The sequence below is a fragment of the Stenella coeruleoalba genome (genome assembly GCF_951394435.1).
Source record: "Stenella coeruleoalba genome assembly, chromosome: 10".
Lineage (NCBI taxonomy): Eukaryota > Metazoa > Chordata > Mammalia > Artiodactyla > Delphinidae > Stenella > Stenella coeruleoalba.
In genome coordinates, this window is record NC_137156.1 from 27,530,162 (window position 1) to 27,556,205 (window position 26,044).

Below are 26,044 nucleotides of genomic sequence, written 5' to 3' on the forward strand. Positions count from 1 at the left end.
CAAAGATAAGATTGAGAAGGATCTAGTTATTTTTCCAAGGGGTGCAAAATAAAACAGAATTTTCTGGTGCATCAAGGTTGGAATCATCAGGTAAGACATTATGGAACTTAATTTTATAGTTCTTCTGACCCTCTTCCCCTCTTACACTCACTTCCAAGTAAGTTGCACAAAAGACACTTTCTGTCTGAATAAGAGAGCAGCTTGTGTTTATGGATGGAATCCTGTATGAAAGGCATGACACCACCTAGAACCCTGACTCCCTTTGCCCACTCCCTTGTTCAGTATGCCATGCCGGTGCTCCGGTGCTGTATAAGATGGAAGTCCTTGCTTTCACATAGCATCTCAGCTGGAGTTTACAAACTGCCTCTATACTCGTTTCTTCATACCATCCATGCTATATATAGGAAAGGTATTGTTATCTCCATCTATAGATTAGGAAATTCAAGCTCAGAAATTTCAAGTGATGCCAACTATCCCATAACTTTAAGTGGCAGAGTTAGGATTTGATCCCAGATTATCTGAGTGCCCGTCCACTGCACTTCCTGTCATTCTGAGTTATACTCATGGTAGTTAATCTTGGCAGAAAGAATGTGTGAACAAAGGTATGACAAGAACTGGGTTGATAAATTGAATTATACGAAGTTAGTTTCCTTTCAACCCTAGCATTCTGATTGTGTTTCTGGACCACGTTGGCATGTTTAGTCTGTGCTGTGAGGAAGATGAGGGTCCCAGCTACAACATCTTTCTCTTGCCTTGAAAGCACTAGATATAGTTCTCACGGGGCTTCTGGTTCCACACCAGAAAAGAGAGGAAGGATATATATAGCATCAGTAATGGAAGATTGTCAAAATTAAAACTAAATCCTTGAGCAAATCCAGCTCATTAAAATCATAAATTAGTCAATTAAGGAAGGATAGGCAATTTCCCCAGGATGTCTTAGAAAATCAAATGGTAAACGAAGGATTATGAAAAAAAAGGTGATGGACCAAAATGAGTTCTTGAATCATTCCAGGCCTGTTCAGTTCAGTCTCTCACACAACTGTTGGTGGGTGGTAAGGGATGGGGGAGGCGTAGGGGATGATGCAAGCTGTCTTACAGTGTCCAATTCAAGGTGAGCAAACTAGGAAAATGACTCCTGTTCAGACGCAATCAGGGAAAGGGAATTAGTCTTTCTGGAATCCTCTTCCCTCCATGTTTCAATTAATTTGTTGGCAGGGCGAATAAGTATGTTGCCAAATTCTTCACTCTTTGTACCTTGTCAGGTCTCTCTCTCTCTCTTTCTTTCTCTGACTTTTAATAACCTTCAAAGGAAATGTACATGATTGTATTGTCAAATCTGATACTCAGTTGGTAAATCTATAACTACTTCAGATCCTTGATCTGCATGCTTGTTTTTCTTGTTCATCCTTGCCCGTTTTTTCTCTTCCATCCTGTTGGCATGTCTTTACCAAAAATATCTTTAAGGTTCTCCGGAAAATACTTTGATATTGTTCTCAATCCTACTACTTTCCTTTCCCTATGGAAGTTTCAAATGGCTGATGCTTTATTGTTTCGTGTGGCTTACTAGTTATTTAACTTTGACAAAGCTGGGTGATGGATTCAAGGGAAGGAAAGAGGAAAAGAACAAAAGGAGTCCAGCTCATGCTTGAGATTCTCTGTCTTTCCAGGGGGACTGTGTTTTTGTTTGTTCTTCAGAGGAATGATGAATACGGATCAGACTAAATCTAAGACCCACAGGGAAGATGTATGTACTATAAAATTCTTTGGGTCCCAAACAGGGTAACACACTTTATGATTTCAAAAAGTACTGATGAATCTCAGTAGAGACCAGGGGAACATTATTTTTAAAAAGCAAAGTAAATAAAATACCCCAGGGATTAGATTCCTCTCTCTTGTCTCACCTTCTCTGTTTTCTCTTATCTCTTTGTAGCCTCCACCCTTCCAATACTCTCCAGGGAAATACACAATCCCCAAGGTGAGAGCAACAATAAAAATGACACTCAGTGAGTTTCCAGAGGAAACAAAGGCTATACTTGTGTACAAAATCTGTTCTATTGGCCCTATTGAACAAACTCCTTCCATGGAGCCTTGTGCATATCAGGAACTGGGATGTGGCTCCTGGAATACAAGACTGTCTTATGGAATCCTGGCAGGTGAAAGCAATTCAGACTTTCAGTTCTATCTGATTTCAGCACGTACATATGGACACGTTGGTATAATATAACTGCGGAACAGTTGGTGGAAAGGGCCATACATATAAACACATACATAAGGTGATTTGATATGTCTTCCTTCTACCTTACAGCTTTGCTGGCCATAAAGAAAAACTGGAATGTCTAACAATAAATTTCAATATATGTATGTATATATAATTTTACTTTACAGTCACCTTTAAAGAACACATTGATAAACATTAACCTTACCTCATTTGAATGAGCCACAAGAAAACGAAAAGCTAAAGTATGACTTCACGTTTGTTTTGATAAGTTCTTTTCCTCTTGGCAGCAAGAAACTCTCTGATAGTACAGCACGGTCTATGTAGTCTAATCTAGTCCATCCCAGGGGTAGCAAAGCTGTTCAGTAAAGGACCAGGTCGTAAATATTTCAGGCTTTGTAGGCCATATGATGTCTGTGTGAACTACTCACCTCTGCCCTTGTAGTGCAAAGGAAGCCACAGATAATGTGTAAATAAATGGATGTGGTTGTGTTCTAATAAAACTTCAAAAAATCTACAAACAATTAATGCTGGAGAGGGTGTGGAGAAAAGGGAACCCTTTTGCACTGTTGGTGGGAATGTAAATTGATACAGTCACTATGGAGAACAGTATGGAATTTCCTTAAAAAACTAAAAATAGAACTACCATATGACCCCACAATCCCACGACTGGTATATCCCATATACCCTGAGAAAACCATAATTCAGAAGGACAAATGTACCCCAATGTTCATTGCAGCACTATTTACAATAGCCAGGACATGGAAACAACCTAAGTGTCCAATGATAGATGAATGGATAAAGAAGATGTGATACATATATACAATGGAATATTACTCAGCCATAAAAAGGAATGAAATTGGGTCATTTGTAGAGATGTGGATGGACCTAGAGTCTGTCATACAGAGTGAAGTAAGCCAGAAAGAGAAAAACGAATATTGTATATTAACGCATATAAGTGGAAGCTGGGAAAATGGTACAGATGAACCTATTTGTAGGGCAGGAATAGAGACATAGACGTAGAGAACAGACACGGGGGGGAAGGGGAGGATGGGACGAATTGGGAGATTAGGTTTGACATAAGTACACTACCATGTGTAAAATAGATAGTAAAATAGATAGCCTAGTGGGAACCTGCTGTATAGCAGACAGAGCACAGCTCAGTGCTCTGTGATGACCTAGATGGGGGTGGGGGGAGGAAGGGGGTGAAGGAGGTCCAAGAGGGAGGGGATATAGTTATACCTATAGCTGATTCACTTCATCATACAACAGAAACTAACACAACATTGTAAAGCAATTTTACTCCAATTAAAAAAAAAAAAACAGATGGCAGCCTGCCCATGGGCCATAATTTGCTAAACCCTTATCTACCCCATGGCCTATGAGGTATGGTGTGGAGAAAAATGCCTCATCCATTGTTGATACTAATACACAATGTTGCAGTTAATGTAATCCAAAGTAGAACCATTCAGTTAATTTTTCATCTGTAATGTCGTTACCTAGAAGGACTATTATTCAATTAGCTTGAATCTATCTTTCTGTTCATTGGTAAGTAGAGAGAGATTGTCCTGAACATGTATATGAGTAAAGCATCAGGATTGATTCTGTAAGGAAACAAATGTATACAGGATGGAATTCTAGACTCCCCAAGAATTTACAATCTGTTTAGGATATTAAGGGATTAACCCCTAACTGCAATACAAGATAGACTATGAGAAGTATCTTCTGTAAAGGTATTGATAATGCATTTCAGTTGACCCTTGAATAACACGGGTTTGAACTGCACTGAACTGCATGGGACCACTTAGCTGTGGATTTTTTTTCACTCAATACCATTACAGTACTACACGATCCGTGGTTGGTTCAATCCATGGATGCAAAGCCATGGCTACTGAGGAAGGCTGACTGTAGAGTTATACGTGGATTTTCAACTTCGTGGGAGTTCAGCACCCTTACCGCAGAGTTATTCAAGGGTCAGCTGTACATTGAAATCCAGAAAAAGTAGAAGTGATTGCTAAGGCAGGAATGATACTAAAGTATCTTAGGTGTCAAAATGTCAAGTGCTTTTGCTTTATATATTTCTCATCTAATCCTGAAAATTAACCTGAGACAGTGGTATTGTTCTTTTCTTTTTTTTTCCTATTAGGAAATTGAGACTCAGAAGGGCTAGTTTGAGCTGCAATATTCTTTATTCCGGTTTGCCTTTTTCTTGAAAGTCATGGTGGAAGGAGTGTTTGCTCATTTCTACTCAGCACAACTCAGAGTAGTACCTAAAAAAATTCCACTTCTTATCGAGAAGCAGTAGCACAGGAAGATGGAATGAGTTGCTTCTTGTCTCACAGTAATTTACCAAAAAAGCCAGATTGGGATTTGCAGTCTAACATTTTTAAACCATTGGAACACATTACCGTGCACAAGACCAAGATCTAAACCGTGGTACACCAGTAAAAAGAAAGTGGAAAGTGAGACATTAACCACCATTGTAAGAACAATATTGCTTATTTTGAATGACATGTCATAAATACACCAGTAAGTATAAGAAGGGATTATAAACTGATAAAAATTCTCATGAGATGATACATCTGAAAACTCTCTGCAAGGCTACACTAAGGCAGAATGAATCTTGGATGCCATGGTGATAACTATTAAAACAGTCATTGCCAGCTCATTATAAATGTCATTAGCTCATTAGGTGGTAAGTCATTTCAACACCTGGACTCCAATTTTCTCATCTGGAACAATAAGAAACTGCACCAATACTGATCACTAAAGTTATTTCCAGCTGAAAAACTAAACAGGGGCTTCCCTGGTGGCGCAGTGGTTGAAAGTCCGCCTGCTGATGCTGCCGATGCAGGGGACACGGGGTCGTGCCCCGGTCCGGGAAGATCCCACATGCCGCGGAGCGGCTGGGCCCGTGAGCCATGGCCGCTGAGCCCGCGCGGCCGGAGCCTGTGCTCCGCAACGCGAGAGGCCACAACAGTGAGAGGCCCGCGTACCGAAAAAAAAAAGAAAAAAAGAAGAAAAGAAAAACTAAACACATCTGAGATTCTCAAACTCACTGTGATCTAAACCTATGAGTTACGCTCATGTGACTTTTGGATACTAACCTACCCATCAGAGTTTAGAATTGGGCACTAAGTCAGAAAACAAGTGACCTAATTAACGCAGAGCAAACAGTAGAGACAACACACATGTTAATGATGGCTAACGTATCTTTTAGAGTAAACCACACCCTCCAATGATTTTTTTTGTTTGTTTTATTACATTAGACATGCATTTTTAGTATTCCATGATGTTTTTCATGAATACTGCAAAGTCAGGACTAGCAGGGTGTTGGATCTTATGAAGAGGCTTTGAGAAGAGGAAGTTCACGTGTGTATCTTCCTTCTGAGTATGGCTCAGTACATCTGAGGCCCAAGAGCAAGCGGCCATGTACTCAGGGGCTAATGGTTTCCCATCTTTCCCTTTCAGAAGACAGGATTCATAAATGTCTGGTTTGATCCCCATCCCTTCTTCCCTGCATTACAGATATTTTCTATCCCAGGAAACCCTACCTCCTCCATCCAGTCATGATGCTGGGCATCTCTGTACCTAGCACAGGGAGCCTGATCAATTAGTCCGTTTAACAGGAGCTCTCCAGCCAGCATCACTCCGGAAAGTAGGTGAGAAATTCTTCTATTCCTCTCAATCTGTTAATCAGGCAACTGGTATCACAGTTCTCTAACTGTGTAATACCAGTCCCCCTTGGCAGATATATTTTATTTGGATAATGATGTGAAATTTAAGATCTACATTTCAATTGTGCAGAGCCATAGGCAGTTGTCAATTTCAGTGACAGACATAGACCCGGAGCAAAATTCCTGTGCACAAGCAAAAATTCCAACAAGCGCAGCACAATGCTGGTCCCTTAATAGAAATACATTTCCTCCCATTGAGGGGCAGTATATTTAAACTGTTCATCGCATCTCTTGGTACCAGCAAATCGTTAATGTTCTCGAATATTTCCTTTAACCTGGGCATTGGTGACTTGAACCATCCACAGGAAATCAGATGGTTATAACCTGATAGCCTACTCCTCCAGGAGAACAGTGTGGGATGTATGCCATCCTTTATCCCTCTGCAGTTTCTCTTAGCAATGTTGCTAGTTAATAGGTCCAAACTCCAAGGCAAAAAGAAGAGCTCTCAAAGGCTGAATTTCTGAGACCTTAGGATCTATGGACTGGGGAGAATTCCCACTGCTGATCTTGCTGTTGGCAGTTACATTAAAGAAACAGCAAGCGAGTGAACTCCATGGCCTGGGGCATCTGTAATGTGATGAGTGGCCTCTCACCTCGAGGTCAGTGGTTCAAATCCAACCGTGGCTAATGGGAGCTGAAGAGTGTCTGGTATTCTAGGTAAAATTGTTTGTTAGATTTGTAAAAACACACATCGGGTCCTCAGGCAAATGTACCAAAATAAACATCACAATTAATCCTAACCCACTGGTATTATGATTTAGCACTTAGTTTTACGCAGCCAGGTTGAGAAGAAGGAAGGAAAAAGACAAGGCCGCAAAGTCTGTGCTGCTCGTACAAAACTGACTGCTTCCCACTGTGTCCTAAAGGGAAATAAACCCAGGCTTTGTCTTCGCAGAGAGCAAGGGAATTCCAGAGAAAAGGCTCCACTTGCCTGAAACGCAAAGCAGGGACATCAGCCAAAGATGCTGGCTGAGTACTTCTGCTCCGGTGTGGATAGGCAGACATGCTTCCGGGCACCCATCATGGCACACGTAGGAAGACAAAGCTCTGGGGGGTGGGGTGTAAATACTCATCATATTTGCTCTCTGGACCTTATTTCCTCATCTGTAATATGAAGGGATTAGGAGAAAGAGCTCCGAAGCCCCTCCTAGCTCTGTGATAGTGAGAGCTCTGAGCTCTAATATGCAAACAACTTTTTACTCCCCGATTGGGCCAGGGTCGCCCCCTCCCTGAGCCCCAGCCGAGGCACATCTGAGATCTCTGATGTGGGACCCACACACAGGCTTGGAGGTCACCAAAGCAAGATCTGAAATCGGTCTCGGCTCCTTCCAGCTGTGCATCCTTCTGCAGGGGACTTCCTTTCCCTTCCTGAGCCCCGGATCTCTCACCCATGACGAAGGGAGATAATATCTGCCTCCAAGTACAGTATGGATCGAAGGACATAAATAAAGAACCTAGCACAGTGCCTATACATGGTAGATACCTAATGAATAGTAAACATTTTATTAATAATTAACCTCTTTCACTACCAGCCCCACCTCCACCCCAGAACCTATATAGTTGGTATCGCTTATTCACTCACTTTTTCAGGGTTCCTGAAAATTGAACTTATCTTTTCTTCAGAGCTATATAATCAGAAAAAGTGAACTACGAACTGTGAACTACAGCTGTCTATCATCACCTTACTTCTGAATAAAGTGAAGATGCTTATTCTACTTAATGTGAGGGATTGTGAAGACTGATAGGGTGAAAAAAAAAGTCTGTCATACAGAGTGAAGTAAGTCAGAAAAAGAAAAACAAACACTGTATGCTAATGCATATATATGGAATCTAAAAAAAAAATAGTACCGATAAACCTAGTTGCAGGGCAGTAATAAAGAGGTAGATATAGAGAATGGACTTGAGGACATGCAGGGGGAGGGCAAAGCTGGGGCGAAGTGAGAGTAGCATCAACATATATACACTACTGACTGTAAAATAGTTGGCTGGTGGGAAGCAGCAGCATAGCACAGGGAGATCAGCTCGGTGCTTTGCAATGACCTAGAGGGGTGGGATAGGGAGGGTGGGAGGGAGGCTCAAGAGGGAGGGGATATGGGGACATGCGTATGCATATGGCTGATTCACTTTGTTGTGCAACAGAAACTAACACCGTATAGTGAAGCAATTATACTCCAGTAAAGATCTATTAAAAAGATATATGCTTGAGAAAACCTTTAGTTAGGACAAAGAAACTCACGATATTTTCAAAACTGGATTTCTTTTTTTTTTAAATGAGAGACTACTGGAGGGAAATTCAGCTTGAGTGGGTGGCTTTGGAGCCAGTGGAGATGGCTTTATAACTCATGGTTTTAGCTCTTTTCTGGACTCAGCTTTTTTGTTCATTTCCAGCCCATCTTCTCCTATTTCCTCCAGATACCAATATATGCACCCAAATAGCTAACTACAATAACTTATCAATTGACATTGCATGGATAAAAGAAAAAATACTTATGGAAGATAAATGAAGTTCTCTCTTGACTACCTAAATTCTTATTTTCATACCCATAGATCTGGAGCTGAGATTCTCCACCTCAGTACTACTGACATTCTGAGAAGGATAATTCTTTGTTGTAGGGTCCATTCTGTGCATCTTAGGATGTTTAGCAAAACCCTCGGTCTCTACTCACCAGATACCAACAGCATATTCCAGTTGTGACAACCAAAATGTATCCAGATATTGTCAAATGTTCCCTGGGGTGAGAGAATCAACTGGGCTGAGAACCAGTGATCTAGAGACTCTACCTGCCTCTACCTGTGTTGGGAAGAACACACCAACAGAAGGTAAGTAGTTGGCATTTTCCCAGAATGCAAAGGGGCTGCAGTTTCTGTTGTGTTCACCCAACTTTCTAGTTATCCATTGCTGTCTCTCTTGTCTTGTTAAGCCCTGTGGAGAGCTGTCAATATAGATGTTGGGCTTCCTCGGTACCTTGGGATTTGGAAACAGGAACTGGAGGATTGGTGTTTGTTTTCATTTGACAGTTTTTGAGATTCCGTGTCTGTTGATCTTGATGCTTTCCGGGTAGAACACACAGCAACAACATACAGCTCAGTTGTTGATTTAAAAAAAAAAAAAAATCAGGGCTTCCCTGGTGGCGCAGTGGTTGAGAGTCCGCCTGCCGATGCAGGGGACACGGGTTCGTGCCCCGGTCCGGGAAGATCCCACATGCCACGGAGCGGCTGTGCCCGTGAGCCATGGCCGCTGAGCCTGCGCGTCCGGAGCCTGTGCTCCGCAACAGGAGAGGCCACAGCAGTGAGAGGCCCATGTACCGCAAAAAAAAAAAAAAAAAAAAGAAAGAAAATCATATAGCAATTTCCAAGAAAAATCCAGAAAAAAAAGGGTGTATCAGAAATTCAACCACAAAGGAACAGCACTGTCACAGGAAGTGGTAACTCAGAGACATAGCATAACAGAGCCGGAGTCTGGGAGGAGGAAATCAGAGACATAAAGGATGTTGGCCTCACAACCAAAGGCGTCTACTTCTAGAGCTCTGAGACAATAGATAGATTCAGGGTTCTCTTAAGACTGACTGGCGCTTAAATGCTAATATGAGTGAATATGTCAAGATCATAACAGAAATGTGCTGCAAATAAGAAAAGAAAATTATTGCATAACAGACTGCATGACGCAGGGGGGAAAAGAAGTTAAAAAGCAGAGCCACACCATCGGAGCTGGAGGAGGAAACCGGTTCAACTGGACTTAGAGCTGCCTGGCTGCCTGGCACTCTGCACTTGCCCAAAGCAGGCTCTGCTCTGGATCTGGTCTTGCAAAGATCCCTGATTCCCAGGTAACTGTCAGATGCTTTGGCAGTTTGCCCAAGCCTTTTCAGTTGTGTGTTGTTACATGTCAGCTACAGAAACATGTTACTGACATGTCTTTTTCTGCTTGTGTGCTGTGCACTTCAACAGCACACTCACAGTTGTCCTAAATCTCACATTTTTATTAAGACTCAGCCTCAGATGTCACTGAGAAATAATATATTGGGGAATTCATGTCTTTACACTTCCCCACTTTGCCTGTGCTAGTGGTCTGGGAAAAGGTAACTGGAAACAGGATGATAGAAAGGGGGGATGAAGGTGATGAGAAAGATAGGCTGGATTAAAATATTTTCTACCCATTTGTTGAAAGATCCTTGTAGGTTTCCATCCCTCCTGTTCATTTGCCAGTTAGTTATTCCTTACAGGAGAATGCAGGGTGTTCATCATTTCAGCATCAACTAAAAAGCACCACGCTGGTCTCAGAGTTAAGACTGTTCTCCTGTAGGAGGTTTTCTGGAATTTGGAACTAATTGATCAGTCATCCCTCTCCAATGCCTTGTCCTAGTTTCCTGTAAGGAATCTAGAAATAACCATTTCCCAACCTCCTCCCCAGTCCAGACACCACCTGTGCTAGTATATGTATGCATCTTGCTGCTAACGGATAAAGAACGGTTCAAGGTCCCTTTTTGAAGCAAAGGCACCCCTTTGAGCCCCAAAGGATGGTTAGAGTTCTGCCTGAGCAAAGAAGAGATGCCTCTATTGGTATTTTCAGCCATGTACAAGTTACAGTCATAGACAGACTCATCCTTCAAAATAAAAGAGCATCAAAACATACGTTGTAGACACCTTAAGAATTCACAAAATACTTCTCACCTCCAACGACAGTTTTAACCACCACTATAAAAGGAAGTTGCACTTGGGATTTCAATGAGGCAAGATGTTTATTCCCAAACTTCCTCTCAATAGAGGTGGACAGAAGAGGAGCCACGTGCCTCTCGTTGATACAGCAGCTAGAGAAATTGTGTGGGATGTTTCTGAGGGATCTGTAAAACATGAGTAATCAGTTATCTTACAGAGATGCTTTGAGGATGAGATGTGATGGTCTATGAAAGCACTTGGAACATATAAAGTGGTGTTTAAGTGTAAGATGTTATTAACAACAGTGGTTATTTGTTTAAATAACAGCTTAGTGTCTAGTGCCGTATTTCGGCAGATCACAGATGTGGAATGAAGGTACCTGGGTGATATTCAGAAGTACGCATTCTCTTCATGATTACCTGTCATCCTGTTAAAGGATGTGGTGATATGTTAATTGCATTCATTGTTTAAGGGGCCTTTACCATTAAATGCAGGAGGTCACTTGTGGCCCAGGGCTTGTTTTTTGTCACATGAGCAAAGGAAACCACTGAAGAGGGTCCATGGTATATGGAATGGTCACAAAACGCTGCCCTGCATTCACATCTTAGTGATAACTTTTGCTTGCTTTGTGGCATTTTTCAGTTGACAATTTTTATGAGCACCATCCCTGTCCCTAAGGGACTTCATATCGAAGATAGATAATTATTACGTGGGTGTGAACGTTCAAGTACAAATATTAAAGGAACAAGTAAATAGACAATTCTGTGACAGATCACATGATCAAAAAACCTTAAACACTGGAACAAGGCTAACGTGTAGGAATGGGAAGAAGAGTATAGAAAGGGGAAGATGGCTCTGTATTTAACTTCCTGGTGACTTCTCTTTGGAAACACTCTCAATGAGAAACTTTTCTTTCTTTAATAATAAGAACCAAATAGCTACCTTTTCCTGGCGATACCTCTTCTTCAACAGAAAATTTCCAGGTTTCAGATACAAACTCATAACTTTATATTTTACTTGTTAAGAGAGGGAGAAAAGAAGGGACTCCTTTCTGTTTGTTTTTGCGCTATGTGGGCCTCTCACTGTTGTGGCCTCTCCCGCTGCGGAGCACAGGCTCCGGACGCTCCGGACGCGCAGGCTCAGCGGCCATGGTTCACGAGCCCAGGCGCTCCGCAGCATGTGGGACCTTCCCGGACCAGGGCACGAACCCGTGTCCCCTGCATCGGGAGGCGGACTCTCAACCACTGCGCCACCAGGGAAGCCCTGGACTCCTTTCTGATTTCTTACTCTAGGCAAGAAGATATTTATAGAGAAAAAAATATCCAAACTGCTTCATGAACTAATTAATATATTTGAGTTAATACTTGTCCCAGGCAGAATTATCAATGTAGTATAATTCCTTCCTTTAAAATAGGGATATATATTTTAAAATTTACTAAAACAGCAGTTTTAATATAGATCCTTCAAAAAACGCCACTTTTTACATGAAATCCATATTAGAGGACATGAAACAATCCTTGTTCTAAGGGGTTTTCTGCATATTTTAATGATTTGGCAGGTGGAAAAGTGAAAAAGAATGGCTTTTTCAAATATTACTGATTGTTCCATCCTCAACTCTGTTTATTTCATTTTATAAAAGGTTAGTGCTTTTCCTAAGTCTTTTGGGTAATAACTTATAAGAAAGAAAAGAAATCACTCTACAGGTTTAAAAACCGCTGTCCGGTACTAAATTATAGCTAATAAACACAAAGTCTACATAATAGTAGGAAGGAAATCTGCTAATTTACAGCCAATTCATTAACATGCTAAATATGAGTATATTTCAGTTCTGCCTTCCCTTGGAGCTGGTTGACTCACTTCCCTTGGAGCTGGTTGACTCTGAGCCTCCCTTGGGGCTCAGAAACGAATATAAAATAATAATGTGGGCCAAACATGTACAGACCAACAGGAAAAAAAAATCATTATCTTTCTAGGCAATATTTTACATCATGTGCTTGTCCTGTGTGTATTTTCTGAGATAAGGAAGCAAAACCCCACACATAGTAGGCATTCAATGAATGTTTCCTGATTATAATTAGGGATCATTTGTGACTTTATGGCTCAAAGCTACATTTCCTAATGCTCTAAAATAGACCCACTGTTTGCAAGAAAATTGGACAAGGAATCTGCAAGTGTTCAAAAGCCAAAGGCCCCCATACTCAGTCTTCCAGACATCCTTAAAAAGACTTCCCAGACTGCAGGGAGGGTTACTCCCCTCATAAAAATGCGGAGAACAACATCACTGTTCTATAAGAGAAAGGGAAATGACAATAAGATTAAAAGCAGGGGATGTTGATCATTACAGCCTGAGAAAAACTTAGGTTCTCCCCCAATGACTAACCCCCCAAACCTAACAAATATCAGAAACCAATGGTCCCTTCTTTGCTATTTGTTCTCGGATGCAGAATTCTTCATTAAAGTTGAGGGATTAAATACAACACTTCAGCTAATTAATTATAGTTTGATCATTTTGACACCTCCAAATGACTCAGCCACATACCTGGAAGCTTTGTCAACTCAATTGCATCTTTATTTTTGTTGCCTTTAACCAACAATGAAGACTAATGCCACTCTTTCTAGTTTTCAATCACCTCTACAGAAGTGCTCCCCTGGCAATGTGCAAGGACAGACCTAATTAATCCCTCATCTGCCCTCTGTGCTGTCTATACATCACCCTGGCAGTTGAAACTGCTGCTTGTTTTAAGGCTATTGCTGGAATGAAAAGCTCATCTGTTTTTCAATAATTTTACCACAGGTGGTGATTTGTAATTAGAAAGGGCAGAATCCAAATTTGGGGATGTGTGTGTGTGTGCGCGCGCGTGCGTGTACGGGTGCGTGCATGCGCTCCGTAATTTACAACAGGCACTTCTTGTAGAAGGAGGGAAAAGAATGTAAAACAGTAGCACAGCAGGAGAAAAGCATTCACTTCTGCACCAAGCCGAACAACAGGATTTTAAAAAATGGATCTTTGTGGTTTTGATTTTTTTTCTTCTTTTTAAAATTGATATAGTCACGGACAGGTTAGAGATCAAAGGCTTGGAGAAACTGGAAAGACTGTAAGATGCAGGAAATGTGAGGACTCTTGATGTTCCCAGAGGGGGTGGTGTTTGTCCTAAGCATGGGGAGGTGGAGCAAAGGGGGTCAAGGTGAAAAGCTCCTCTTTGACTTTGGTTTCTTTGGCACCTGGTCTCACTCTGAGGGGAGGGACATGCATTCTCATCTCATCCTAGGTGGAGCTCGCTCTAACTGCCAAGAGAGTATAGCTTAAGAAGGCAGTCTGGCCATCTTTAGCAAAGCAGCTAGGAGAGGAGGTTTGCTTTCAGGTGGATGGAAATGTTCTAATAAAGGCAAGTTCATTTCAGAACTTTATCTGTCAGCAGTCACTGCACTGCCATCCCTTGACCCTCACCTTGATCACTTTATTTGCTCTTCTTGGTGTAATCAGATTCTACTCGTTCTTTTCTTTTTTTATTTTAAGAAAGTTAATATAGATCACACACGATAAATTACTACCAAAAACACAACTATCCAGAGATTGCTGCTATCAGTATCTCATCTACATAGTATATATTTTCAGCTTTTATTTTTACAGTCCTATTTTACATAATTGGTATATATACTGTTCTTCAATATGACTTTTAGTATCCTATCATGACAATTTATCAAAATTAATATACTTGATTATTTAATAGTGGACATATCCAGCTAATATTTTATTATGAACAACACCCTGACAAACATTTTTGTAGATTAAACTATAGGCCTAACTTTATTTTTTTTATTTTTAAAGAGCTTTTTTAAATTTTTTATTGATGTATTTTTTTTTCATTTTAACATCTTTATTGGAGTGTAATTGCTTTACAATGGTATGTTAGTTTCAGCTTCACAACAAAATGAATCAGTTATATATCTACATATGTTCCCATATCTCTTCCCGCTTGCGTCTCCCTCCCTCCCACCCTCCCTATCCCACCCTCCCTATCCCACCCCTCCAGGCGGTCACAAAGCACCGAGCTGATCTCCCTGTGCTATGCGGCTGCTTCCCACTAGCTATCTACCTTACGTTTGGTAGTGTATATATGTCCATGCCTCTCTCTCGCTTTGTCACCGTTTACCCTTCCCCCTCCCCATAGCCTCAAGTCCATTCTCTAGTAAGTCTGTGTCTTTATTCCTGTTTCACCCCTAGGTTTTTCATGACATTTTTTTTTCTTAAATTCCATATATATGTGTTAGCATACGGTATTTGTCTCTCTCTTTCTGACTTCACTCTGTATGACACACTCTAGGTCTATCCACCTCATTACAATTAGCTCAATTTCGTTTCTTTTTATGGCTGAGTAATATTCCATTGTATATATGTGCCACATCTTCTTTATCCATTCATCCGATGATGGACACTTAGGTTGTTTCCATCTCCGGGCTATTGTAAATAGAGCTGCAATGAACATTTTGGTACATAACTCTTTTTGAATTATGGTTTTCTCAGGGTATATGCCCAGTAGTGGGATTGCTGGGTCATATGGTAGTTCTATTTGTAGTTTTTTAAGGAACCTCCATACTGTTCTCCACAGTGGCTGTATCAATTTTACATTCCCACCAACAGTGTAAGAGGGTTCCCTTTTCTCCACACCCTCTCCAGCATTTATTGTTTCTAGATTTTTTGATGATGGCCATTCTGACTGGTGTGAGATGATATCTCATTGTAGTTTTGATTTGCATTTCTCTAATGATTAATGATGTTGAGCATTCTTTCATGTGTTTGTTGGCAGTCTGTATATCTTCTTTGGAGAAATGTCTATTTAGGTCTTCTGCCCATTTTTGGATTGGGTTGTTTGTTTTTTTGTTATTAAGCTGCATGAGCTGCTTATAAATTTTGGAGATTAATCCTTTGTCAGTTGCTTCATTTGCCAATATTTTCTCCCATTCTGAGGGTTGTCTTTTGGTCTTCTTTATGGTTTCCTTTGCTCTGTAAAAGCTTTTCAGTTTCATTAGGTTTCATTCGTTTACTTTTGTTTTTATTTCCATTTCTCTAGGAGGTGGGTCAAAAGGACCTTGCTGTGATTTATGTCATAGAGTGTCCTGCCTGTGTTTTCCTCTAAGAGTTTGATAGTTTCTGGCCTTACATTTAGGTCTTTAATCCATTTTGAGCTTACTTTTGTGTATGGTGTTAGGGAGTGATCTAATCTCATACTTTTACATGTAGCTGTCCAGTTTTCCCAGCACCACTTATTGAAGAGGCTGTCCTTTCTCCACTGTACATTCCTGCCTCCTTTGTCAAAGATAAGGTGACCATATGTGTGTGGGTTTATCTCTGGGCATTCTATCCTGTTCCATTGATCTATATTTCTGTTTTTGTGCCAGTACCATACTGTCTTGATTACTGTAGCTTTGTAGTATAGTCTGAAGTCAGGGAGCCTGATTCCTCCAGCTCCGTTTTTCGTTCTCAAGATTGCTTTGGCTATTCGGAGTCTTTTGTGTTTCCATACAAATTGTGAAATTTTTTGTTCTAGTTCTGTGAAAAATGCCAGTGGTAGTTTGATAGGGATTGCATTGAATCTGTAGATTGCTTTGGGTAGTAGAGTCATTTTCACAATGTTGATTCTTCCAATCCAAGAACATGGTATATCTCTCCATCTATTTGTATCATCTTTAATTTCTTTCATCAGTGTCTTATAATTTTCTGCATACAGGTCTTTTGTCTCCTTAGGTAGGTTTATTCCTAGATATTTTATTCTTTTTGTTGCAATGGTAAATGGGAGTGTTTTCTTGATTTCACTTTCAGATTTTTCATATCCTTAGTGTATAGGAATGCCAGAGATTTCTGTGCATTAATTTTGTATCCTGCTACTTTACCAACTTCATTGATTAGCTCTAGTAGTGTTCTGGTAGCATCTTTAGGATTCTCTATGTATAGTATCATGTTATCTGCAAAGAGTGACAGCTTTACTTCTTCTTTTCCGATTTGGATTCCTTTTATTTCCTTTTCTTCTCTGATTGCTGTGGCTAAAACTTCCAAAACTATGTTGAATAAGAGTGGTGAGAGTGGGCAACCTTGTCTTGTTCCTGATCTTAGTGGAAATGCTTTCAGTTTTTCACCATTGAGGATGATGTTGGCTGTGGGTTTGTCATATATGGCCTTTATTATGTTGAGGAAAGGTCCCTGTATGCCTACTTTCTGCAGGGTTTTTATCATAAATGGGTGTTGAATTTTGTCAAAAGCTTTCTCTGCATCTATTGAGATGATCATATGGTTTTTCTCCTTCAATTTGTTAATATGGTTTATCACATTGATAGATTTGTGTATATTGAAGAATCCTTGCATTCCTGGAATAAACCCCACTTGATCATGGTGTATGATCCGTTCAATGTGCTGTTGGATTCTGTTTGCTAGTATTTTGTTGAGGATTTTTGCATCTATGTTCATCAGTGATATTGGCCTGTAGTTTTCTTTCTTTGTGACATCCTTGTCTGGTTTTCGTACCAGGGTGATGGTGGCCTCGTAGAATGAGTTGGGGAGTGTTCCTCCCTCTGCTATATTTTGGAAGAGTTTGAGAAGGATAGGTGATAGCTCTTCTCTAAATGTTTGATAGAATTCGCCTGTGAAGCCATCTGGTCCTGGGCTTTTGCTTGTTGGAAGATTTTTTAATCACAGTTTCAATTTCAGTGCTTGTGATTGGTCTGTTCATATTTTCTATTTCTTCCTGATTCAGTCTTGGCAGGTTGTGCCTTTCTAAGAATTTGTCCATTTCTTCCAGGTTGTCCATTTTATTGGCATAGAGTTGCTTGTAGTAATCTCTCATGATCTTTTGTATTTCTGCAGTGTCAGTTGTTACTTCTCCTTTTTCATTTCTAATTCTATTGATTTGAGTCTTCTCCCTTTTTTTCTTGATGAGTCTGGCTAATGGTTTATCAATTTTGTTTATCCTTTCAAAGAACTAGCTTTTAGTTTTATTGATCTTTGCTATTGTTTCCTTCATTTCTTTTTCATTTTTTCTGATCTGATTTTTATGACTTCTTTCCTTCTGCTAACTTTGGGATTTTTTTGTTCTTCTTTCTCTAATTGCTTTAGGTGCAAGGTTAGGTTGTTTATTCGAGATGTTTCCTGTTTCTTAAGGTAGGATTGTATTGCTATAAACTTCCCTCTGAGAACTGCTTTTGCTGCATCCCATAGATTTTGAGTTGTCGTGTCTCCATTGTCATTTGTTTCTAGGTATTTTTTGATTTCCTCTTTGATTTCTTCATTGATCACTTCGTTATTAAGTAGTGTATTGTTTAGCCTCCATGTGTTTGTATTTTTTACAGATCGTTTCCTGTAATTAATATCTAGTCTTATAGCGTTGTGGTCGGAAAAGATACTTGATACAATTTCAATTTTCTTAAATTTACCAAGGCTTGATTTGTGACCCAAGATATGATCTATCCTGGAGAATGTTCCATGAGCACTAGAGAAAAATGTGTATTCTGTTGTTTTTGGATGGAATGTCCTATAAATATCAATTAAGTCCATCTTGTTTAATGTATCATTTAAAGCTTGTGTTACCTTATTTATTTTCATTTTGGATGATCTGTCCATTGGTGAAAGTGGGGTGTTAAAGTCCCCTACTATGAATGTGTTACTGTCGATTTCCCCTTTTATGGCTGTCAGTATTTGCCTTATGTATTGAGGTGCTCCTATGTTGGGTGCATAAATATTTACAATTGTTATATCTTCTTGGATCGATCCCTTGATTATTATGTAGTGTCCTTGTCTCTTTTAATAGTCTTTGTTTTAAAGTCTATTTTGTCTGATATGAGAATTGCTACTCCAGCTTTCTTTTGGTTTCCATTTGCATGAAATACCTTTTTTCCATCCCCTTACTTTCAGTCTGTAAGTGTCTCTAGGTCTGAAGTGGGTCTCTTGTAGACAGAAAATATATGGGTCTTGTTTTTGTATCCATTCAGCCAATCTGTTACTTTTGGTGGGAGCATTTAGTCCATTTACATTTAAGGTAATTATCGATATGTGTGTTCCCATTCCCATTTTCTTAATTGTTTTGGGTTCGTTATTGTAGGTCTTTTCCTTCTTTTGTGTTTCTTGCCTAGAGAAAATCCTTTAGCAGTTGTTGTAGAGTTGGTTTGGTGGTGCTGAACTCTCTCAGCTTTTGCTTGTCTGTAAAGGTTTTAATTTCTCCATCAAATCTGAATGAGATCCTTGCTGGGTAGAGTAGTCTTGGCTGCAGGTTTTTCTCCTTCAACACTTTCAATATGTCCTGCCACTCCCTTCTGGTTTGCAGAGTTTCTGCTGAAAGATCAGCTGTTAACCTTACGGGGATTCCCTTGTGTGTTATTTGTTGTTTTTCCCTTGCTGCTTTTAATATGTTTTCTTTGTATTTAATTTTTGACAGTTTGATTAATATGTGTCTTGGCGTATTTCTCGTTGGATTTATCCTGTATGGGACTCTCTGTGCTTCCTGGACTTGATTAACTATTTCCTTTCCCATATTAGGGAAGTTTTCAACTATAATCTCTTCAAATATTTTCTCAGTCCCTTTCTTTTTCTCTTCTTCTTCTGGAACCCCTATAATTCGAATGTTGGTGTGTTTAATGTTATCCCAGAGGTCTCTGAGACTGTCCTCAGTTCTCTTCATTCTTTTTTCTTTATTCTGCTCTGCAGTAGTTATTTCCACTATTTTATCTTCCAGGTCACTTATCTGTTCTTTTGCCTCAGTTATTCTGCTAATGATCCCATGTAGAGTATTTTTCATTTATTGTGTTGTTCATCATTGTTTGTTTCATCTTTAGTTCTTCTAGGTCCTTATTAAATGATTCTTGCAATTTTGCCTATTCTATTTCCAAGATTTTGGATCATCTTTACTATCATTATTCTGAATTCTTTTTCAGGTAGACTGCCTATTTCCTCTTCATTTGTTAGGTCTGGTGGGTTTTTATCTTGCTCCTTCATCTGCTGTGTGTTTTTCTGTCTTTTCATTTTGCTTATCTTACTGTGTTTGGGGTCTCCCTTTTGCAGGCTTCAGGTTCGTAGTTCCTGTTGTTTTTGATGTCTGTCCCCAGTGGCTAAGGTTGGTTCAGTGGGTTGTGTAGGCTTCCTGGTGGAGGGTACTAGTGCCTGTGTTCTGGTGGATGAGGCTGGATCTTGTCTTTCTGGTGGGCAGGTCCACGTCTGGTGGTGTGTTTTGGGGTGTCTGTAGACTTATTATGATTTTGGGCAGCCTCTCTGCTAATGGGTGGGGTTGTGTTCCTGTCTTGCTAGTTGTTTGGCATAGGATGTCCAGCACTGTAGCTTGCTGGTTGTTGAGTGAAGCTGGGTGCTGGCGTTGAGATGGAGATCTCTGGGAGATTTTCGCCGTTTGATATTATGTGCAGCTGGGAGGCCTCTTGTGGACCAGTGTCCTGAAGTTGGCTCTCCTTCCTCAGAGGCACAGCACTGACTCCTGGCTGCAGCACCAAGAGCCTTTCATCCACATGGCTCCTTAATTTGGGATGATTTGTTGTCTCTTCATGTATTCCACAGATGCAGGGTACATCAAGTTGATTGTGGAGCTTTAATCCGCTGCTTCTGAGGCTGCTGGGAGAGATTTCCCTTTCTCTTCTGTGTTCTCACAGCTCCCAGGGGCTCAGCTTTGGATTTGGCCCCGCCTGTGCGTGTACGTTGCCATAGGGCGTCTGTTCTTTGCTCAGACAGGACGGGGTTAAAGGAGCCGCTGATTCGGAGGCTCTGGCTCACTCAGGCCGGGGAGGGGGGGCGGGGGGGTAGGGAGGGTCACGGAGTGCGGGGCAGGCCTGTGGCGGCAGAGGCCGGCGTGACGTTGCACGAGCCTGAGGCGCGCCGTGTGTTCTTCCGGGGAAGTTGTCCCTGGATCCTGGTACTCTGGCAGTGGCGGGCTGTACAGGCTCCCCGGAAGCGGGGTGTGGATAGTGACCTGTGCTTGCACACTGGCTTCTTGGGGGCGGCAGCAGCGGCCTTAGCATCTCATGTCTGTCTCTGGGCTCCGCACTTTTAGCCGCGGCTCGCGCCCGCCTCTGGAGCTCTCTTAAGCAGTGTTCTTAATCCCCTCTCCTCGTGCACCAGGAAACAGGTAAGAAAAAGCCTCTTGCCTCTCGGCAGGTCCAGACTTTTCCCCGGACTCCCTCCCGGGTAGCCGCTGTGCACTACAGCCCTGCAGGCTGTGTTCACGCCGCCAACCTCAGTCCTCTCCCGGCGCTCCGATAGAAGCCGGAGCCTCAGCTTCCAGCCCCGCCCACCCCGTCGGGAGAGCAGACAAGCCTCTCGGCTGGTGAGTTCCAGTTGGCCCCGATCCTCTGCGCTGGAATCTCTCTGCTTTGCCCTCTGCACCCCTGTTGCTCTCCTCTGCGGCTCCGAAGCTCCCCCACTCCGCCACCCACAGTCTCCGCCCATGAAGGGTCTTCCTAGTGTGTGGACACTTTTCCTCCTTCACAGCTCCCTCCCACTGATGCAGGACCCGTCCCTATCCTTTTGTCTCTGTTTATTTTTTTCTTTTGCCCTAACCAGGTACGTGGGGGGTTCCTTGCCTTTTGGGAGGTCTGAGGTCTTCTGCCAGCGTTCAGTAGGTGCTCCGTAGGAGTTGTTCCACGTGTAGATGTATTTCTGGTGTATCTGTGGGGAGGAAGATCTGATGTATTGTTGATTTGCAATGTTGTGTTAGTCTCAGGTGAACAGCAAAGTGATTCAGTTTTTATATATATATATATATATATATATATATATGTAATCTTTTTCAGAATCTTTTCCATTATAGGTTGTTGCAAGATACTGAATATAGTTCCCTGTGCTATACAGTAGATCCTTGTTGTTTATCTATTTTATATATAGTAGTGTGTATCTGTTCATCCCAAACTCCTAATTTATCCCTCCCTTCCCCCCCACCCCCTGGCCTTTTCCCCTTTGGTAACCATAAGTTTGTTTTCTATGTCTGAATCTATTTCTGTTTTATAAATAAGTTTATTTGTATCATTTTTTTAGATTCCAGGCTCTACTCTTTACTCTCCAAGGCACTGCTCTTCCATGAAGCCTTCCTCAACCATTCCAGCCTGCCATTCATCTTTTGAAGACCACATGGCTTAAGGCTCTCTCTCTGGCCTAAAAGACAGCCTGGGACTTCCAAATACCAACTCGAGCGTAAGTGTCTTGCCTCTCCAACTAAACTGCAAATCCCTGGAGAAAGATATATCCTGGGGTTTCCTCTTGGTCCCAGAACCATGTGTAGAGCTAGTGTGTTTACTTATATATACATCGAATTGAACTGGTCCTATGATTCCCAGTGTGAATTGTAAAGTGGAGACTGAGACAGTGGCTTTACACAGAAGCTGGAAAGGAAGGTGGTATCTAAATGAGACAGAAAAAAAGTAAAAAGTAAAATACCTTAGAAGAATTTTAGTCTAAGCACTGACAGAAACTTCCAGGCTACAAGTATTATGAATCACTGGAAACAAATTATCATAGAGGCTCCAGACAGTGTCTGTTTGTTTGTTTTTAAGACTAGTCAGTTATTTGGCTAAGTGTAGCTTGCTTTAGGAAAGGTGAATACAGGAAAACTTTGCTATAGTTTTCTTCCAGTCATAGGTCTATGATGATGACAGAGGATGGTGGGGTAGATGTGGAGAAATGGAACACTGTTGCTACAAGATTTCTGCCAACTTATGTTTGTTTGCACAGGAAGAGTCTTACATCCCTTGGTATAATAGAAGGATAATGGTACATCATACTGTAGAAGTATGAGATCTTTGTGAAAGATCAAGATGCTCCTTCACATCAAGAGATTTCTCCATTAAAAGGAAACCCCTGCTTATTCTCTAGGGCTTTCTCTCCACAAAGGCAAGCTTACAGAACTACAGTAGAGCTGATATAATCCACACTTCCCACTCTTCCTTGTCTCTAGCCTCTTACACCTGGTGATTGCAGGAAATTGTTAATCCAAACAATTGCAAGGTGTCTGGGTCCTGTAATATGTTTATCTCCCACTTACATACTCATCGTATTGAGTTTACTAATATCACATCTAACGTAGATGAAGAATATTATCTGCTCTGTTCAGTTGAAAAAGAGAAAGCGGATACTATAAATGCAAAGAATAGCTTGGATCATTTTATTCAAGCTACGTTTTTGCTTGAGTTTTATAGTTTAGACCTTGAGGTTTCGGAGTACTTTTTCCAAATACACGAAATTGCCTTATATCTCTTAATTCAAACTGCTTACCCTGGTATTAATGCTGCCCCTATTTTATATGCAATGTTGATTTTCAGCCTGATTCCTCACTATTTCCCTACATGGATTCTGTAATTAGACTTCCGTTCTCACACCATGCAGACATGCATATACATTCCCATTTCTGGGCTTGTATACGCAACTCCCTTCACAGGAGACACTCTCCTCACTTCTTACCATCTTACTTTTTTCAACCAGACTATTCTGGTTGACCACAATGCCTCCCTTTTCTGATTTCAACACTCCTAGTATGTGTACCATGAGATAAAGCTCTGCTCCCAGTATCAGGGCAATAATCATGTTTTGCCCCAAGACATTTCTGTATTTCATATTTATTGTTATTTTATTCTGGTAGCATCATTTTATACATTAATGCTTTATTTCCCTAATTAAGTTATAAGCATGCCTCATCTTTTGCCTCTCACAGTACTTAGCACACAGCAGACACTCAATAAATGATAATTTCCTTTTAAACAGCATGTGCAGTATCATCATTCCACTTCCTGAATCTGGACTTCAACTAAAGAGGAGGAAAAATATAAGATATTGAACATCTATCTTCACAAAAGGATCAGGAAGCTAGATAATCCCTGTACCATACAACCAAAGGTAATGGAAAGAACTGTGCTTTTGCAGAATTGAGAAAATATTTCATACTTGTATCTAGACCGAGCTGGAAGGAATTGTAGAGCTAATTTTTTCTAACTTCTTTCAATAACTGAGAAAACTGAGACTCTATAATATGCAACTTGATTTTAAATCTTTTTACACTGTATTTGGGCAAGATGTCTCAAAACATTAACACAATTTAATATTCTTCATATTTCTCAAAGCATTTTTATATACACCTATTTTCACTCCATCGTAACACTGGAAGACGTTTGTTATTAGCCCTCTTCTTTTGTTCAGATTAGTGAACTTTTAGAAGTTCATGTGCCTGGTTCACAGCTGAGTCAGAAGAAGACTTGCATCCTTGCCATCTTTCCCTGGGTAATTTATTCCATTCCCCCCAAAGTCAAATATAGATAATGTTGCCAACTCAGAACTTGTCTTTACACACATATACACACACATACAAGTAATCCAGGTGAATAAGAGTTGTGGGAATGGACAGAAATGGAGATAAAACAACAACAAAAAAAAAACTTCCAGGCAGAGGGAAGAATGTGTTCAAACACTCAAGTTGAGAGGGAGCATGGCAACTCTACAGAAGGAACAAGGCCGAAAGACAAAGAGAGAGAGGGAAAGAGACAGAGAGAATGTGTGTGTGTGCTTGTGTAAAAGAAGGTGATCCTCTTCATATTTTCACACTCCAAACTCAATATACCCAAAGCCAAACTCACTATGTTTACCAAACAAGCAGCCCCACATCTGACCTACTCTATACTTCTTAGTTGGTGAAGAATGTCCCCACTCATAAAGCTGGAAGTCTGGCACTCACCCTGGGCATCTCTCTCATCCATCGTATCCATTCGCCCCCAAGGAGGCCCAGTAGCGATGCAATCTAAACGTCTCTCCACTGCACGCACTCTCTCTCCGAAAACCACGCCCACTCTAGTCCATGCTACCATCATCTCGCCTTATCGCACCAATATCCTCCCTGCAGTTGGTAACTCTGTTCTGCCCACCCAGTCTGTTCTTCCACATTACTTCCAGGGCAACCCTTAAAAAAATATAAATTTGACGACTCCACCAATCTCAAAAATCCCTCAATGACTTTCCATTGCTCTAAGCATTAATTAAAAATCTTTAATTAATTTTAGATCCATATCTCTCAAACTTAAATGTGTGTACAAATCACCTGGAGATCTTTTCAAAATGCTGATTCTGATTCTGCGTCAGACTCAGCCAAGATTCTGCATTGATGCTAAGTGCCCTGGTGACCCGATACTGGTGGTCTGCAGATGACACTTTGTGTAGTTAGGACCTGGAAGACCCTTACCTGTCTGGCCAACCACCTTCAGGAGTCCCTCCTCTGTCACTCTCTGTCCACAGTGGCTTCCTTTCCATTCTTTGATATTAGCATGCTCTCTCTCAACTCAAGCCTTTGAATACATTCGTTCCTCTACCCACAGTTTTCTTCTCTAGTCCCATTTTCCCCATTCCCAACTCCCATGAGCCTGGTCCCCTCATATTCATCCCTTAGAGTTTATCTTCAGACTCACTCTAATGCTTCTACTTTTCCTTCATAGCACTTAACCCAGTTTGCATTCACGTTTTGAAGTTGTGAGATTATTCAGTAAATGTCTCTATTTCCCTGGTAGACTCCATGAAGATTGAACTTAGAGGTAAAAACAAAGGTAAAAACAAAGAACTGTGCTATCAGGGGTCCAAAGTAGCTTTAAAAAAAAAATTTTTTTTCATTTTAACATCTTTATTGGAGTGTAATTGCTTTACAATGGTATGTTAGTTTCAGCTTCACAACAAAATGAATCAGTTATATATCTACATATGTTCCCATATCTCTTCCCGCTTGCATCTCCCTCCCTCCCACCCTCCCTATCCCACCCCTCCAGGCGGTCACAAAGCACCGAGCTGATCTCCCTGTGCTATGCGGCTGCTTCCCACTAGCTATCTACCTTACGTTTGGTAGTGTATATATATCCATGCCTCTCTCTCGCTTTGTCACTGTTTACCCTTCCCCCTCCCCATATCCTCAAGTCCATTCTCTAGTAAGTCTGTGTCTTATTACCTGTTTCACCCCTAGGTTTTTCATGACATTTTTTCCCTTAAATTCCATATATATGTGTTAGCATACGGTATTTGTCTCTCTCTTTCTGACTTCACTCTGTATGACACACTCTAGGTCTATCCACCTCATTACAATTAGCTCAATTTCGTTTCTTTTTATGGCTGAGTAATATTCCATTGTATATATGTGGCACATCTTCTTTATCCATTCATCCAATGATGGGCACTTAGGTTGTTTCCATCTCTGGGCTATTGTAAATAGAGCTGCAATGAACATTTTGGTACATGACTCTTTTTCAATTTTGGTTTTCTCAGGGTATATGCCCAGTAGTGGGATTGCTGGGTCATATGGTAGTTCTATTTGTAGTTTTTTAAGGAACCTCCATACTATTCTCCACAGTGGCTGTATCAATTTACATTCCCACCAACAGTGTAAGAGGGTTCCCTTTTCTCCACATCCTCTCCAGCATTTATTGTTTCTAGATT

At 40.9% G+C, this 26,044-nt stretch overlaps 1 long non-coding RNA gene across 2 annotated transcripts in view; it reads left to right on the forward strand.

Annotated features, from left to right (window-relative positions):
• The window catches only part of LOC307192820, a 157,813-nt gene that overhangs the window by 125,080 nt on the left and 6,689 nt on the right, over nt 1-26,044 (forward strand). For both annotated transcript variants that reach the window (XR_013830173.1, XR_013830174.1), the window contains exons 3-5: nt 8,566-8,772; nt 21,626-21,781; nt 23,345-23,476. This is a non-coding gene — a long non-coding RNA (uncharacterized lncRNA). The remainder of the gene's footprint in view (nt 1-8,565; nt 8,773-21,625; nt 21,782-23,344; nt 23,477-26,044) is intronic.